Source organism: Nylanderia fulva, unplaced genomic scaffold, assembly GCF_048542155.1.
Source record: "Nylanderia fulva isolate GAGA-0341 unplaced genomic scaffold, ASM4854215v1 Scaffold20, whole genome shotgun sequence".
In the NCBI taxonomy this organism is placed as follows: Eukaryota; Metazoa; Arthropoda; class Insecta; order Hymenoptera; family Formicidae; genus Nylanderia; species Nylanderia fulva.
Genome location: NW_028190264.1, coordinates 889,329 through 907,119, shown reverse-complemented (window position 1 = coordinate 907,119; position 17,791 = coordinate 889,329). Strand labels below are relative to the sequence as shown.

Sequence of the window (17,791 nt, the reverse complement as noted above, 5' to 3'; positions counted from 1 at the left end):
AGGTATTGGAGTTTCGAATCATAGTTAACTAAACAACAATTATATTGTTAACCGATGACAAGATCAGCGGCGACATGAACACGCCGAATATAATTTCCGTTTATTTGCAATGTGATAATACCATTTTTATCGTTTTACACAGAATATTATTCGTGTTTTTTTTTTCTTACTCTCAGAATTTAATTTTACATTGCGCAAGTCAACGATTGCAACAAATTACGTAATTAATTATATTTATTGATATCTTTGCTGTTTAATATTCTTTGTGTCACGCTTTTAATACTCAAAAAACGCTGCGTAAATTTTTCGCATTTTTTGCTTTTATATTCCCATTTTAATATATGCGAACAATTAATACAGGTATTTTATCAAACTTGCTTAGATGGAAATTATTTGGGGTGGGAAAGTATGCTGGCATTTAGAAGTTCCATTTTAATGTTCTTCTTCCTGTCTTTCCTTCTGTCGCTATCGTACCTCTTACCTTTCTTCTCAGGACGATACTACAATGCCGCCATTCTTCTCTTTGACGTTGATTAACGATTCTTTGGTAAAATATATATACCCATGCGTAAAAAATGGTATCTATTTCCTTCCTCGCATAATACCTTCGTGCTCGATTCTTGAACCCGGTTTTTCAAGAAAAAAGGCCCATTCGAAGCTTTACAACATTATTATAACAAGTATATCGTTATGCTGAATTGACATTTGTCTCCGAAAAATGATGATGAAATCTCTCGCGACACAATTTTCTGCATTTTGTGAGAGAAAAATATCAAACAAATAAATTAAAATTTTTCTCGATATTTATTGCTACGTTCTATATAAAACTAATAAAATCTAGATTTATTTTTGCTTAAAGTATTAAATAAAAATATCTGATGTTTAAATATAAATTGATATATAAAACCGATTCTATCATATTAAAAAGTATTTATATTAGAAGTTTTATATTTATCATTAAAATTAATTTTTTTTTGTAAGATATATAAAATTTTCGACAGTAACATTTATTAAATATATTATTAAAATGTAAACTCGTTTATGAGTTTTCTTTTATAGCAGAGTTTTGAGGGAATTTTGGGGAAACAATAAGACAGTCTTCTATACAACCCGTTTTTATTATAAGCTTGAATTATATATTAAATAGTATTTATGTTAAATATATATAACTCAAGTTTCAAATATATCTCTACACATCTTATACATATCATCAAACATATGTGCTTACATACGCGTATATCTGGAAAGAAAAATAATAATATGCTATAATAGAGCTACAAGAAGAATTAATGATTAAATCGCGTCAATGTATCGTCGCTCTTTGCCGCTTCGCGACGAAGTGTAGTTCGTGTGTAAAATTTACTAAAAAAAAATAAAAAATAAAAAAAAAAAAAGGAAAACGAAAGAAAAACATAGCGAGAGACATTCCTTGCGCGAGAAAACGAATATCCGGCGTCCGCAAAACACGCTTCGTACATATTTTTCTGGACTGCAATTGGATCGCTCGATGCGATTGATTGCTTCAGGATCGCCGATCGATACCGAATCGTCATCTTTCGATCCGAAAAGCGGCGATCATAAACGCGATGCTCGCTTCCTCCATTTCCCGTTCTCTCACTTTTTCTTGTGCTATTAATATTGACTATATAATTATCAGCCGAGATGCATTCTTGCGAAGGAATATCGTTTCCATAAACATTACTTCATGTATTCATCGCTAAGTTATTTAAATTTGCATCGCGCAAGAGAGGACAAGTTGGAAACAGATTTCTTTTGAAAGTTCCAATTCTTCTCGATCGAGGAGCCCGTTTGAATTTTTTTCCTTTCATTTTGGAAACAAACGATTTTTGAACTATTAATCTTTTTCGCACTTGACCGCTCTTTTTTTATATAGTTGATCGATTTGTCTAAAATATTTCATTAAGAAACGCGATGTAAATCAGACGACTCGATTTCTTAAGAAGCTCGTCGTTATAATTATCGTGCTAAGTCGCGATCTTCATCTTGGTCTCAGACGCGTTTTTTTTTTACGCGTGACGTTTGTCCGATGAAAAAAATCGCGCCAATGTTCGAGGCGGAAGTCGCCGACAGCAGCATGTAATTTACACGTCGCGAATATACGAGAGATTATGTTGTCTCGAAAGAAATCACCGAACGGCTCCCTTCGCAATCTTGAACGTCATGAAGGAACTCAGGTATCGAAGATACATAACAAGCACCAGTTTCACAATTATCTCGCGGCAAGAATTATCGCAAAAAGAGCGAATCTCAAACAGAAAAATATTTTTTTTAATTTCCAAATCTCATATTAAAAAAAAAAATTGATCAGACTATTTTATGCACTCTTTTTTCAACAAATTTATATATAAATTAAAAAATATATATAACAATAATTGTGAAGCTAGGCTTGCTGGCTAGGTAAAACGTTGCGGATTACGTTGAAAAGATTGACTCTTTTCAGGATTGTATTATCGACACTATCACACCCTAAATTGTCGCTTAAAGCCACGTTGTATATGTGTAACAATGTCGCAAACTTCTTTTTACGCACTATATTCAGTGGACGGATACACGAGCTATAATAATTTTGCCTAAAAAGTTCGTTCCTCGTGCGTGATTTTCGAAGTATATGTGAGACGCGAGTGTAATTTTTTCTAAAAAAAAAAAAAAAAAAAGTGTTCCACTTGCGCGTTTTCGTCTTCGGTGACAAAATCATGCTGGATACATATATGGGAACTAATGCATTTTAATGACGTTTCAAAATCCATTTCGATCGAAAATCAAGCACGCTCGTGTGACAGAGAGTGACGTTTTTTTTTAAACGTCGATTCAGTGATCGCAACGTGGCGCATTTCCCTTTTCAATAATTGAGTCGATTTCGGAAGAAAAAATCATTTATTTGATTCCAGCGCGCATACATGGATTTTTTGGACTTCATTATATTTCGCGCTTTTTACAGAAATTCATTGGTTTGTAAGCACAGAAATATTTGTATATACATGCATGCACAGAGCATAATCATTTCACTTAACTTAACAAGAAAATAATAAAAATACGATTTTTCTTATACAAAATTTCGAAAGGATCGAAAAGAATATTTCGAAATTATTAGGAAATGGAAAGAAAAATTCAAAACATATCCTTCTTTAAAGAAAAAATTTTAAACTTATTAGTGATGCCTATACAATAAAATGCCAATCCTATGCAACAATTGTGCATTTTTCGCCATTCGAAATCTTTTACCACCTCATGTTTCACGTAGTGGAAAAAAAGACCACTTGTCCCCAGTGTCACACGTGTGTTTTGTATATAAATCAGCTCCGTCCCTAAGTGCTAATTACAGTAATTATGTTATGAACACTTACGAATAACTTCGTACACTTGCGCCAAAACGGAAAGCTCGTATTTCATGTTTCTGTTCGCCTTAATAAAACGCTGGTAAATCTTTAAGGATAGCCGAAGCGTCTGAATTCGACTAACATTGATATGAAATAATAATATTTTTGAATATTATCAATTATAATAAATAAATTACACAGTATATATATTTATATAATATAGTTATTTTTTTTAAATTAAAAGAGGATCTAAAATTATATCACGCAACACTTTCTACTCTATTATTATTATTTGAAAAATTATCGAATTATCATATTATTGGAATAAATAGAAAAATCTGCAAGAATTAAATGTTTTTTTTTTTTTATCAAGATTGCAATTAAACGAAATCCCACAATTCTCCTTAAACATTTCGTATATTGTTGGCCATTGTTAGTCGTTCAGGTTGATCGGCATGCAATGCTTATCACATAGGCGATAAGTCTCAGTCGAACGGGATTCGCTATCGGTATCGACGTACGCACATATAGGTACTCTAAAAACTTAATCGTATTTATGTCGATAGAATTGACCTTATTTCGCGCTTGTTGCGGTTACTTATGATACTCCGATTCTGTCTTGTTCGCACGTAACAGAGAATTTATCGTGATGTCAAATATATCTGGGCATCTACAAAAGATGGATAATCTATCGAATGTTTCTTTTGACATCATCTGCGAATCCACTATGCTTTACGTTAATCACAACTTTAACGACACTATTCTGTCAGTGCATTTGAGGGAGTTCGAACGAAGAAATTCTTGAAGAGATCTGCTTGTTAATTATATTTTTATATTAATATCTTCATTAATTATGAATTGATCGTTTTAATGTGTCATAATTTCAGAACGGATGAATTCGTCTAACGAAGCATAGTGGATTTAGACAGACGGATTTAGCTCTTAAATGCGCGTTCTTCCGCGGAAAACTACAACAATCTATTGTTTTCGGGGGAATAATTTTTATTCTTCTAAATAATTTATATCATTGCATCGTGGTGTGTTGCGAATCGAATGAAAAACGAGCGAAAAACGCGGTTAAGAGTTAAAATCCCGATCGAATTATCTCGCAGAAACTATTTCCGTAACTATATAGGACACCAACTAATTCGTCAATATGCGCAACGCGATTTTATCTCTAAAATTCGTAAAAACTTCACCGCGCTATATCAACTAGAGTCACCTGTAAGCTCGAATTTGCCGTTGCTGGGTCGACGAGAGTCGACCTTCTCCGTCTTAAGCACCTAGAGCATACGCCCCGCAGAATTACACGATCTCGGGCGAAATCCGCTAGGAAAACCCGGGAAGAATCTAAGAATATCCAGATATAACAGTGCTATACAGAAATATCGTTTCCGCGTGGGCTGTCGCTTCATTACGTTTGGGACAATAGCCAGTTATGAATATTAATATTTAACAAATTCGTCTAAGCTCTCTCACCCTCTTTCTTCGATCTCTCAAGCTGGGTCTACAATGAGTCGGTAGTCGGTAGTCGGAAGCTTCAATCGGTGAGTTCCCAGCAAACACATTATATAAATGTTATATACTTAAGCATGTTACATGTAACGTATATGTTAGTTGTAATTTCCCACTCATAGATGTAACATTTGTAATATTACATATATTACATTGTAGTTATATTGTCATTATATCCCAATATAGCACTGACTTATCAATACATCAATGTGCTATTTGGTATATAATGACAATATAACTACAATGTAATATATATGTTATATTAAAATGTTACATCTATGAGTGGGAAATTACAACTAGCATGGATGTTACATGTAACGTATACGTTATATTACCTGTTATATTCCGTTTTATTATAGCAATGTAACAATTATATATCGGCGTTTGCTGGGTTGGAAGCGAGTCGGAAGGTCCTAACCGGTGAGTCGATGGAGTTGGTCAACAGCCAACTTTTACGACACCGACTACCGATTTGCTGACGACTGACCAATCAAATGCTTCACACGTTTGATTAGGTTACGTCACGATTAGCGACTCTATAGTTGCTTTTCATTTACGTCAAAACTCAGATATATCTCACTTCTGTGGATGTTGAAGAAAGAGAGAAGTGAGATTTATCTGAGTTTTGATGTAAATGGAAAGCGCAACTATTGTAGATGAGAAAAATGGTAGAGTCACCCATTTAGGTTAAGACTTACGTCTTACGACTTCAGACTAGCGACTAACCGACTCACGATTAGCGACTCTATAGTTGCTTTTCATTTACGTCAAAACTCAGATATATCTGACTTCTGTGGATGTTGAAGAAAGAGAGAAGTGAGATTTATCTGAGTTTTGATGTAAATGGAAAGCAACTATTGTAGATGAGAAAAATGGTAGAGTCACCGATTTAGGACTTACGTCTTACGACTTCTGACTAGCGACTACCGACTCATTGTAGACCCGGCTTTACTAATTTCTCTCGTAACACTGATCAGACTTGAGAACATTCGCTGTCGATCTCTATCGACCGCGAGATACCGACAGTGTCAGAAAAAGTTTCGCGATTCGATTCAAAATTTCCTTCATCCAAAATTCGCGGGATGACTCCAAAAAGTTCCAGGCGCCTCCCTCCGTTTCGCGCGATTCATTAATTAAATAATCGACGATGCGTCGCGCGAATCGACGAATATATCACGCAGTATATACTAATCTTTTTTTCGATTCATCACAAACATTTGTATACGAGCTCTAGAGTCCTCGATCGCTCTAAGATAGCAAAAATAAGCATTTGTACATCCAGGTCTAGAACTTTTCGGATGTACTTCGCGATTTCATCTATAATCGCGGTTTTTTCCCCTTGATTCCTTGATCAATATTCGGAAATATATGAGCTCTTAACTAATTTTCTTCTCACAATATTTATCTGAAATTTTATTAATTATCTGAATTAAAATTAGACGTTATTAATCATTCGAATAGGGATTTAAAGGAAAAAAAGGATCTTTTCGATAGCTATTTTATATTTAATTGAATGCTGAAAGCATCAGCTGGAAATTTTCTCCACAGCGAGAGGGAAATCTCGAGAAACGTTTGCGGCGACTCGCGATTTTTATCTCGACGACGAATTCCGACACTCTCGGCCCATTTACTTAGCAGCGACATCGATTAACGATTATTATTCCGCCGACGAGAAAGATACGAAGTAATATATATTTACCTAGGGAAAAGCACCAATGAGTCGTGAACGTACAGCTCTCAGCTGAATGTACTTTTCTCTCCTTCTTTCACCCCTTTCTCTCTTTTTTCTCTTTGCTTCTCCTCTTCGTTTTTCCTAAAATCGATATAGCAGATTTGAAGTACCGCGACGTTAGAATCGCGAATTCGTCCATTGATCGATGACTAAACTTACACTTTTACATCATCTACTGGTAATAGCGATTTACTTATATTATAATTGTACCTAATGCTTATCTTATATAAACGTAACCTAAATGTAACCTAAATATATTATATAATATATATTGTACGTACTATAATATATATGTATAACGTGTAACACTAGCGAACGTACAATATTTACTGTATAGAGTATATTCAATATTTTTTCTATTTAATATCATATATATATGTATATATATTTATATATATATATATGTGTATATATTATATATACTTATATATATAACGCTGCTAGCGACTGTTTTTTTTTTTTTCGTTCACCTCCGCACTTTGCATTTTACTTTAATAATTACATGTACAATAATAATGTATATATCTTTCTTTTATATTTATCTATATATATCTATATATATATGTAATATATTTTTATATTTCTTTGCACACACAATGCGTCCTTTCGGAAGTGCTTGCACAATTAATGCTTGACACTTCTTTTTGAAGCGTAGCTTCGAAATTTTTAATTCTTGAAATTAATGAAACACCGAGTTTATTCATTTTTCTTCATTAAACTCGCTTCGCTCTTTCGCAACACAAAAAAATATAAAATTCGACCCATTTGGCTTAAACGTGATTGTCCCGTTTCTATACGATGACATGAATAAATTAGCGGATCTCACGTTTGAGATAAAACAAACTGTCTCGGAGACAGACAGCTATATTTAGAGATCTGTCAAATAGATCTCTCTAAAAAGCAAAATAAAAAGGAAAGAACAAAAAGAGACACAATTTTCAATCTGAAAGAAAATCACGTTTAAAAGGGGACGAGAGGTAAATGTACTAAATAGCGCATTGGTGCCGGGTTTAAAAAGGGCGCATTGTGCGGCGATAGCGTGCACCTTAGAACGTTATGAGGTTATTTTTACAGACGACAGAGAGATCGTTGTACGTACGGCCTTGTACGTCGGCGAGCTTTAATTCTTCATCGTCCCTTTTCTAGCTCTCCACCCGCCGTGTTCTTACAAATAATATATATGTGTACGTGTACGCATTATACGTAATTTTTCGATTATAGCAATTGCGCGAGACGATTATAGCAAATCGCCGCGTTAAAATCTAACTTTAATCCAGACCGACGCGTCTTATACTTTAAAAATTGACTTGGATGCCGCCCGATCGCGGGATCGAAAAGACTCTGAAGGTCCTTGAGGAAAATTGCGTGAAAAAAATTCACGCGCGGAGAACTTATAGAACCGGCGCCTATATTTTCAGCAAAGTTCATATCTACCGAAGCACTAAGCGCGCGCTTTTAAATTATTCATTTTTGGCGGTTTAATGTCTTGGCGATGTATATTCGAGCCCTCGATTTTATAAAGGTCGGAGACGCTTCGTGAATCGGGATGCACGCGCGAGGTTACGGCTCTGAAAAATTCTTCTTCGATGGTCTGATGATGATACGCTTTTGCATTCGCAATATTGTTGACAGCAAATCGCAACTGTAATTTCATCGAAATGGATCGGCAGAATTTCTTTGAGCAACACGTTATCTGGACGTCTTGTTAAACAAAACAATCTCATTACGGAACAGTTAAGGGGATCCTTTAGAAGTCTGTTGTTTCTTTTTTTATCGACAAAATGTGAGGTCAGATAAACTATAAATCTGTTTATTGGCTATACGGATTGTTTTTTACCTGAAATTAGAAATTAATTTCTAAAAAAAAAAAATCCGTATAGTCAATAAATAGATTTATATTTTATCTAACTTCACATTTTGTCGATTAAACAGGAAAGAAACAACAGACTTCTTAAGGACGTTTAGGATCCTCTTAATGATCATATAATATTTGAATATAAATTAACTCTTAAAATCCGGATTGTGTGAAAAAAATTTATAAATATTTTATATATTAAAATCAAAATGTTTCCCATAACATATATTAATATTAAAATAAATTGTTAGAAAAAAAATGGCATTGTGAATCCATATCCCATAGTTCATCAATTGAAAATGAAGATATTTTTTTAATAACGTTTGATAACGATGATTATATAAAAAGCATGCTCCGGAAATGTAAAAGTTAATTATCAAAATAATTTTTGACGCAAAGTAAACACAAGTAAATTTTTAGTATCAGATCTAATCGAATAATCTATTACGAAAGTGTTCGCAAACTCGCGAGAGCTCATAATCTCATAGTCGTCGCCGGCAAAATAAATCGTCCCCGACTTATTTTGAGCAGCCGCTCGCTGTGGAAGAAATCGAAGAGACTGTTGATAAAGTGATGATGAAGCCCTCTCGCCGACGTTTGATCGCGCACGCAGCGTTTTAGTTTCTTGCACCACAATTGCACTAGCGTAAATTGGCATTTTTGAAGTACGTATTTCGTCGTGATCTGGCATCATTATGTCTATATCTTATCACAAGTTGTCGGTTCACCCTTTCGTCCTCGGCGTGCCGAATATCTGCAACAGAGAAAACGAAGCACTTCGTTATCGAATTATTTTGACTAAAGCACAATTTTGCAATTTTTTTCGCGAAATACACATGATTACGCATGATTGACTGTTTGTTTTCTGACGTTATCTGTATGTTTTAAGTGAAAGTGAAAGTTGTATATAAAAATACTTTATTCCATTCAAAACAATATTTACTGTTCAAAATTCTTTGCAACAATAATATTTAAAAATACTTATCATTTTATTATTTATTTGTTAAATAATATAGAAAATACTTAAATGTAAAAACTTTTTTGTCAACAAATTTACCTGTATATACTCATATTTCTTATTTTTTGCATTTTAAAATGAGTTGCAATTTATAATTAGATATGATATCTTTGGTCAGAAATAAGAGCGTAATGAATAAATCAATATTTTTCAAGTTAGTGCCAAATTATTTCAAGAAAATTAAATTTTTAAACAATGTTCATTTTTAAAGTGTTGATGCATAAAATACATATTGGATTAATAATAATTGTATTTATCGTTGTCATTATATCATTATGTATAACTCAATGGAATTACAAAATTATATTTAATTAATTCTGCACTAATACTGATCTGCATATGTTCTAATTAACTAAGGATACATTATAATAGAATGAATTAGATTTCAACAAAATTAAGACTAATTATAGAGGAGAGAAAATGATACAATTGACGTTTGGAATAATTAATATATTTTCATGTTAAGAAATATGCTTTAAACATACATATATCTCAGAGAACTTCAATATTTCGACTTTAATTTAATACTCTTTTATCAATCTAGATTCTTAAATATAGTTACACTGAAAAAAATGACTAAATTAATACATATTTAGTTCAATACTGCCAAATAAATCATTTATTTGGTAGTATTGAAATAAATACTTATTTGAATTAAATTTTTTTTCAGTGTAGATTTCAACAAAATTAAGACTAATTATAGAGGAGAGAAGATGATACAATTGACGTTTGGAATAATTAATATATTTTTATATTAAAAAATATGCTTCAAACATACATACGTCTCAGAGAACTTCAATATTTCGACTTTAATGATTTATTATTTTGACACTGTTTTATCAATTTAGATTCTTAAATATAGTTTAACATAATATAATTAGGATTTATTAGATATAATTGCCGTTTAGTAAAAAAGATATTCAATAATGTACACTCGATTGATGAACTCAGTCTGCGGAGGCTGTTTCAACGCGATCTCCCGAAAGACGGAAACTTTTGAGACTGTTCGACTGCTAAAGGGTCGCTTCTGCTATTTTCTACGCGCTTGATCCATTGCCCTAAATTGGTCCAGCTTCGCGACGAGCATTCGACCCCGAAGAAGTCGACCGTGGCAGCCAACTTTTTCATTCCTGATATTGAGAAGTTTTCCTTCGGCCGCGGCAGCCAGCGAGATCAAAATCCTTCTCTCCCGACGCGATCTCTCGACGTTTGTCGGGATGGTCGACGACGGGGGCGACCGGAAGCGACAGTTTTGCAGATTGGTTAAAGGGCGAGGAGAGAAAGGAATCGTGAATCGCGATTGGAAGAACGAAGAAGGGGAATACGAGCGAGACAAGGAGCGATCGCTCGGAAAGAAAGGAAGTTAGGTGGAGATGACGTAACGTCGCATCGTTATATTAGGTTGTTACAAAAATCACGTCGATTTCTGCAAGAGTAACTCTTCTTACAAAAGCGCGAGAGAAACTTTGGTAACACAGTTTCCAGAAAGATTCCGACAAGAAATTGCAGATGATGAGCAATGAAGCGCGAGTCGCGTAGTGGAATAGTTGATAACTAATCCATGATACGTATAAGTCACTCAAATAATATTGTATAGTATACATGTATATTTAAAATTGCCATGAAAATATTTTATAAAATATTATTACATATAATAAAATATTAGTATAATATTTTATAAAAAATATGAGAAATAGAAAAATAGCAAAATAAAATAGCGAAATTGCAGATGATGAGCAATGAAGCGCGAGTCGCGTAGTGGAATAGGAACGAATAGTTGATAACTAATCCATGATACGTATAAGTCACTCAAATAATATTGTATAGTATACATGTATATTTAAAATTGCCATGAAAATATTTTATAAAATATTATTACATATAATAAAATATTAGTATAATATTTTATAAAAAATATGAGAAATAGAAAAATGGCAAAATAATTAGTAGATATTATTCAACTGGAATCGAGAAAAAAGTATACTATACAATAATTTTGTACAGTATACCTTCAAAATTGTGAAAAAAAAAATTTTATAAAATATTATATATAATAGAATATAATATTTTATAAAAAATATGAGACATGGAAAATTAGTATGAAGTCCACTCAAATAATACTTGTATAGTATACATGTATATTAAAATTGCCATGAAAAGATTTTATAAAATATTATTACATATAATAAAATATTAGTATAATATTTTATAAAAAATATGAGAAATAGAAAAATGGCAAAATAATTAGTAGATATTATTCAACTGGAATCGAGAAAAAAGTATACTATACAATAATTTTGTACAGTATACCTTCAAAATTGTGAAAAAAAATATTTTATAAAATATTATATATAATAGAATATAATATTTTATAAAAAATATGAGACATGGAAAATTAGCAAAATAAATAGTAGGTATTATTTAATTAAAGTCAAGAAAAAAAAGATAAAAGGACAGTGAAGAAAGAAAAATAACTAATCCATGATACGTATGAGTCACTCAAATAATATTGTATAGTATACATGTATATTTAAAATTGCCATGAAAATATTTTATAAAATATTATTACATATAATAAAATATTAGTATAATATTTTATAAACAATATGAGAAATAGAAAAATAGCAAAATAATTAGTAGATATTATTTAACTGAAATCGAGAAAAAAGTATACTATACAATAATTTTGTATAATATACATTCAAAATTGTTAAAAAAATATTTTATAAAATCTTATATATAATCTTATAAAATATAATATTTTATAAAAAATATAAGACATGGAAAATTAGCAAAATAAATAGTAGGTATTATTTAATTAAAGTCAAGAAAAAATAAAGATAAAAGGACAGTGAAGAAAGAATGAGCATCGTGAGAGACAAAACTTGAAGTACAGTAAGGATACGGACAGATAAAGGAATGACAGGTGAGAAACAAAGGCGAGAAGTCGAGAAGTCGTTTCCTTCAAAGGAAGAGGAGAACAAAGTGAAGTATTAAGATAGAGAGTGAATGAAGAAGAATAATACACGGAAGGATATACAACATTGTGCGTGTGTATGCGAGAAGGAGCAAAGTGGTAAGGACGATATGATGAGACAATAAATATCGAGAAGGATTGGGAAGGTAAAAGCAGCGAGGATTGTACAAAAAAGGACCGCGGTAAAGAGAGTAAGAACGACGTGGCGTTGATAATAAATATTGAGAAACACAGAAAAACACGCGGTGAGGAACTTCTCTCGGTTCGAAGGACGCAAAGGACCGAGGATAGCAGGATCAAGATCGAAGCCGAAGTAAGAATAATGCATAAACGAGCGGCACTAACAAGGTCGACGAAGCAGGATCAAGATAGGGATTTAAAAAAAGAAGAACACGAGACGAAGTTAGGGGACAAGGACAACAACTCGGGGTAATAGATATCAGAATACTCTCCAATCAGGCTACAAAGAAAGAAAGAAGAAGACAAAGAAGAAGAATCGAAGGGACGAAAGGATGAACCAGGTAACGGATATCAAGTTGGAAGTCCGAAGACCAAAAAAAAAAAAAAAGAAATATGAAGAAACTACACGCAGGATGAAGTTGCGAGAGTGCGAGAGAGAAAGAGCTTACGATCGAGACATTGTTTAGCAAGAAGTCGATAGCTGATACTGGCGGATAGATGCACGCAAACCTGCTCGACAGGGAGAGAGGAAGAGTGGATTTAGAGGGACGAGCAGAGTAGTGTCCTCGTCGTCGCCATCGTCGTCGTCGTCGTCGACGTCGTCGACGTGATTTACATGCCGAGGTGGCTTTTACCACGCGGCTCGCGCGAATGTATTAGTAACAGTTCGATCGCGGATATGTGTGTTGGGACATCTGTATGCGTGTCTGTCGATATATGTACGTGTGTGCATACAAGGTTGCGACCACTGTCGGCTAGCTAGCTAACGCCGAAATCCGGGAATTGGGTTTCGCGTCGGCGGGGCGGCGTCATTACTTTGTTTATGAGAACGGGAACGCGCTGAGACAGCGAAGAAAAAGTGTCCCGTACGGGTAGATCCGGACGGGCTAATATTTACCGGACGGATGGTCCAGAGCGAGCGCGTAGCGTTTCATCTCGATTTTTTCCACCCAGCTTTATGCATGCGGCTGATCCACTTTGTGTTGAGCGACGACCAATCGCCACCCTCTTTCTGCCTGCCTGCGCATTGGCAGCATACCAATACCAAACCGATTTCCGTTTTGTTCGCTCGGCCGATGTATGTACTTCGTTCGCTGCTGTATTTTTTCCCTTTAGTCACTTCCGCCTCGCCCTGTCTTTCTATCAGAGAGAAAGATTCGCGAGAGAGAGAGAGAGGATAATGCAAAGATAGTTTCAAAGCGGAATATAGAAGAAAGATTGAGATACGCGAGGGATTAAGGTAAAAGGAATGGAGGAATAAGGTATATTGAGACCATTTTGTTTTTTATTTAATTAGGAAAAAGGAATTTTAAAAAAATTCTGAGATTTAAATAATTAAATTAGCACACGGTAGATTTAATTTATTACATTTTATTCTAAAATTGTTTTATGCAATATTCTGCTAAATAAATGAAACACAAAGAATAAAATGGAGAAAATCATATGACTGATGTGAAAATTAAATCCGTCACTAATATTTTTCTTGTATATATTTTTTTTGTATTCTTCTTATTTTATTGCGATCTTAAGCAAAATGTTGTCGAGAAGACAGGGAATGTACTGAGTACGTAATTTAAATAAAAGAAAAAGGGCTAACGGAAGAAGAGAAAGTGAAAAGAAAGAAGTATACACTTTGCTCAGACTTTTGCACTAGGTAAATCCAGAAGCGAATTTAATTGCGCTTTAACGATCGTAATTTATAATACTATTATGAACTTTATTACGAGATGGAACACATGTTGAAACGTATAATTGCGCACTTAGAATAATTCAATAATATTGACTCAGAATTAAAGGGATAACTAAGCTAACCTAAGTTTTCTTCCTGTTTTATCGACAAAATGTGAGGTCAGATAAACTATAAATCTATTCATACGGATTGTTTCTTACCTGAAATGTTAATATCAATACTTTAATTTGTACAAGAAAAAGCCTTATCAATCTGTATAGTTTCATATATCTTGGTCACAGAATTACGAATGCGTAGCCAATAAATAAATTTATAGTTTATCTAACCTCACATTTTGTCGATAAAACAGGACGGAAATTACAGACTTCTCAAGGACGTTTAGAATCACCTTAACTCATACAAGCGATAACTAGATCTCACGATATGCTAAAGATATAAATTATATATATAAATAAATAAATTAAATATACTATATATATATATATATATGTATATGTATAGTTTCATATATCTTGGTCACAGAATTATGAATGCGTAGCCAATAAATAGATTTATAGTTTATCTAACCTCACATTTTGTCGATAAAACAGGACGGAAATCACAGACTTCTCAAGGACGTTTAAGATCACCTTAACTCACACAAGCGATAACTAGATCTCACGACATGCTAAAGATATAAATTATATATATAAATAAATAAATTAAATATAATATATATATATGTAGAAAGAAAGAGGAGGGAGAGTACTCGAAGCTATATAGTTTCATTAAATCTCAGAATTAGGGAACTAAGGAAAAATTGCAGTAAGCTAGAAATGAAGCAGCTCTAGCAGCATTCTCCTGACACGTGTCTCGCGTGGAAATCCGGTAGATTTAGACAGGGATGTAGGATGGAGGGAAAAATGGTAGCCGGTCGCTCATTCATTCGCGCACGTACAAAAGCTCTCGTAGCGGGATGAAAGATCGGGCGTCGATGCTAAAGCGCGGCTCCCTTCTCGTCCGGACCTGCTAATGGATTCTGCACTCTCCGATGTCATCTTTCTTTTTTTCACCAACTCTCTCGCGCTCTCGAACCCATATACTTTCCGTTTCCTGCGCGTCTCGGCCCCAGGTGCTTGCGAGCCTCACGTTTTCGCAAGAGGATGTAATGTATAATTGGGCACATCAATTCGCCCGCGTGTGCAATGGAAGGAGAAATTCGAACATTTTACGATCGCATTCATTATTATACTGGAAAAGATACCGGAAACGCCGGCGTTCAAGGGCTCGCTAAGTATTTAATGGATGGCGCTTAAATATTTAACCGAGAGAGAGAGGGAAAGAACCGAGTGCAGATATAACCGACATAGATCTTCGAAGAAGAAAGAGAGAAATTTATGTTTTTTTATCGCGCAATTCGTGATAGAGTTGGAATCAACGACAGTTTCGAGGAAAGCTTTATTTCTTATTTCTCGCGATTTTATTTTCGATTCCCAAGGGAGTTTATTGAGCGTTTATCCTTCCTCGATTACATAATCGCGGTAATCCAACGGGCATCGTCGATTGCGTCGGGTGCAAAAAGAGTACAATTAACCGAATCTATATCAATGGCGCGGAAGTAGCGGCATTTCCGTCCCGATGAAAACCGGTAGTGGACTTTTCTTCGCCAGGCGATAATTAACCGTTGCGCTTGCAAACATCCGATTGCGAATGTCCGGGTTTTATCTCGCGCAGCGAGATTTTATTCCGCGCGATTTGGCGGATTACCATTTACCGGCGCGAATCGTTTTTCATATACAGCGCAACTCGTAACAAATGTTCCGATGTCGGTTCGCGTAAAAAGATTTTTCACCATAAAAAGTATTTTGACGCGAAAATTATTTTGTGACAGTAAAGAACTTTCGTGATTTGTTAATTATAATGTTTATGTATTTTTAGCTCTCTGCACACAGTGTGAGTTAAACGTTGCTAAATAATAGTTATTATTAATAACTGAAATTCTACGATTCGCGCGCAAAAGAGGAAGGACGTTTTTTCGCACTTTTTTTTTTATTTATTTTTTTTTTTTTTTACAAAATATTATATGTCTATATATTTGTGAGCGAAGTAAATATTTACGCAAATATAATACAACATGCATATATGTGTATACATGCACGCTACATTCACGTTTCATTCAAACGTCATTAATTATGAATTATGAATTAAGCATACATATAGACTCCGTATAATTACACTAATAGCGACATTAATTATAATGATACTGATATTTCAAAGCAAACAGTATCGCTCGAATATTCTCCTTTATAATTCAATTTTTGAAATAAGAAATTCACTATTGTATCGATTTCCTTTCGTTTAGACAGGCGATAATAAATATTCAATTTTGTGTTCGAGGAAAGACATTTCTAAGATACAAAGTTCCAGAATAATCAGCGATTTGTTCAAATATATACATCTTAACTTCTTGTTGTATCAAACAACAAATATTATAAAAACAGCATGAAACAGATATTGTTGTATTTTATATTTTTATTATTCAGTATGACAGTTTACGGAGCATAAAAATCGAACAATACCGCGTGCAATAATTTTGATTTTAGCGTTTACTAAAAAAAAAAATAACGCCGCGGGTAAATAAAAACTTGGAAAACACGGACGCTATTCTTCCTCAGTATTTAAAAGAGTGAGCATTAGCAATACTTACAGCTCTTGTATCAATTACACGGCTACATATCGAATCAAGCTTCCATTTCGGCCATCCATTACCACGACTCGGAAACGCGTTCAATATACGAAGAGAGCGGTTGGGCGGATTCAATTTGAAAAAATAGGTTGCGTTAGCTTTGCATAGAGCACAGTTTTTTATATTTTTAATTTCCATCCCGGGACAGCGCCATTTCTATCTGTCACTGACACCGCGAGAGAGAGAGGCAGGAGAGAAGAGGATAGTGGTGGCGTACCATGCCGATGTATGATGTGCCTGCTGATATATGGCAGTAACGTGAGCAAAAATGCGGGGCCGATTGAATTACATTGAGTTACGTGTCGTTACGCAATGTATCTAGGAACGGGGTGAGGAGAATCGCGCGACGGGGGATGAAGGGGTCGAAGAGAACGGGGAGGGTGTATGTAGAGGGATGGAATTTATAGTACGACCTTTTGGTTACGTTTGATTTTGAAAAATCGTCACCGCCAAAAATTACGAGCCCACCCACGCGCGTACGTTTTGGCACGTGCGCGTTGACCATATTTATTTGTCCCACGTGTTCTCCGTTTCGTTTTGTCACTCTTTCTCTTTTGTTCCCTCTATTTCTCTCTTTCTCTCTCTCTCTCTCTTTTGCGATTTTGAACCCGTTGCCGCCGCTTTTCTAAAGAAATATACGGTCAGAGGAAATGACGTCGTATAATATTCGCGCGACATTTATCGTTATGCATCCTGAAATTGCGAATTAAGCACGGCAGCGCTAAATACTGAAGATATCGGTCGAGAAACGGTGCACTTTT

The 17,791-nt window shown here is 34.3% G+C and overlaps 1 long non-coding RNA gene across 1 annotated transcript in view; it reads right to left on the bottom strand.

The window, feature by feature from the left end:
• Nucleotides 1–2,876: 2,876 nt before the first annotated feature.
• Nucleotides 2,877–17,791, bottom strand: part of LOC146723390 (uncharacterized) — a 71,088-nt gene continuing 56,173 nt past the window's right edge. Inside the window, exon 2 of the long non-coding RNA XR_014924602.1 lies at nucleotides 2,877–9,194. This is a non-coding gene — a long non-coding RNA (uncharacterized LOC146723390). The remainder of the gene's footprint in view (nucleotides 9,195–17,791) is intronic.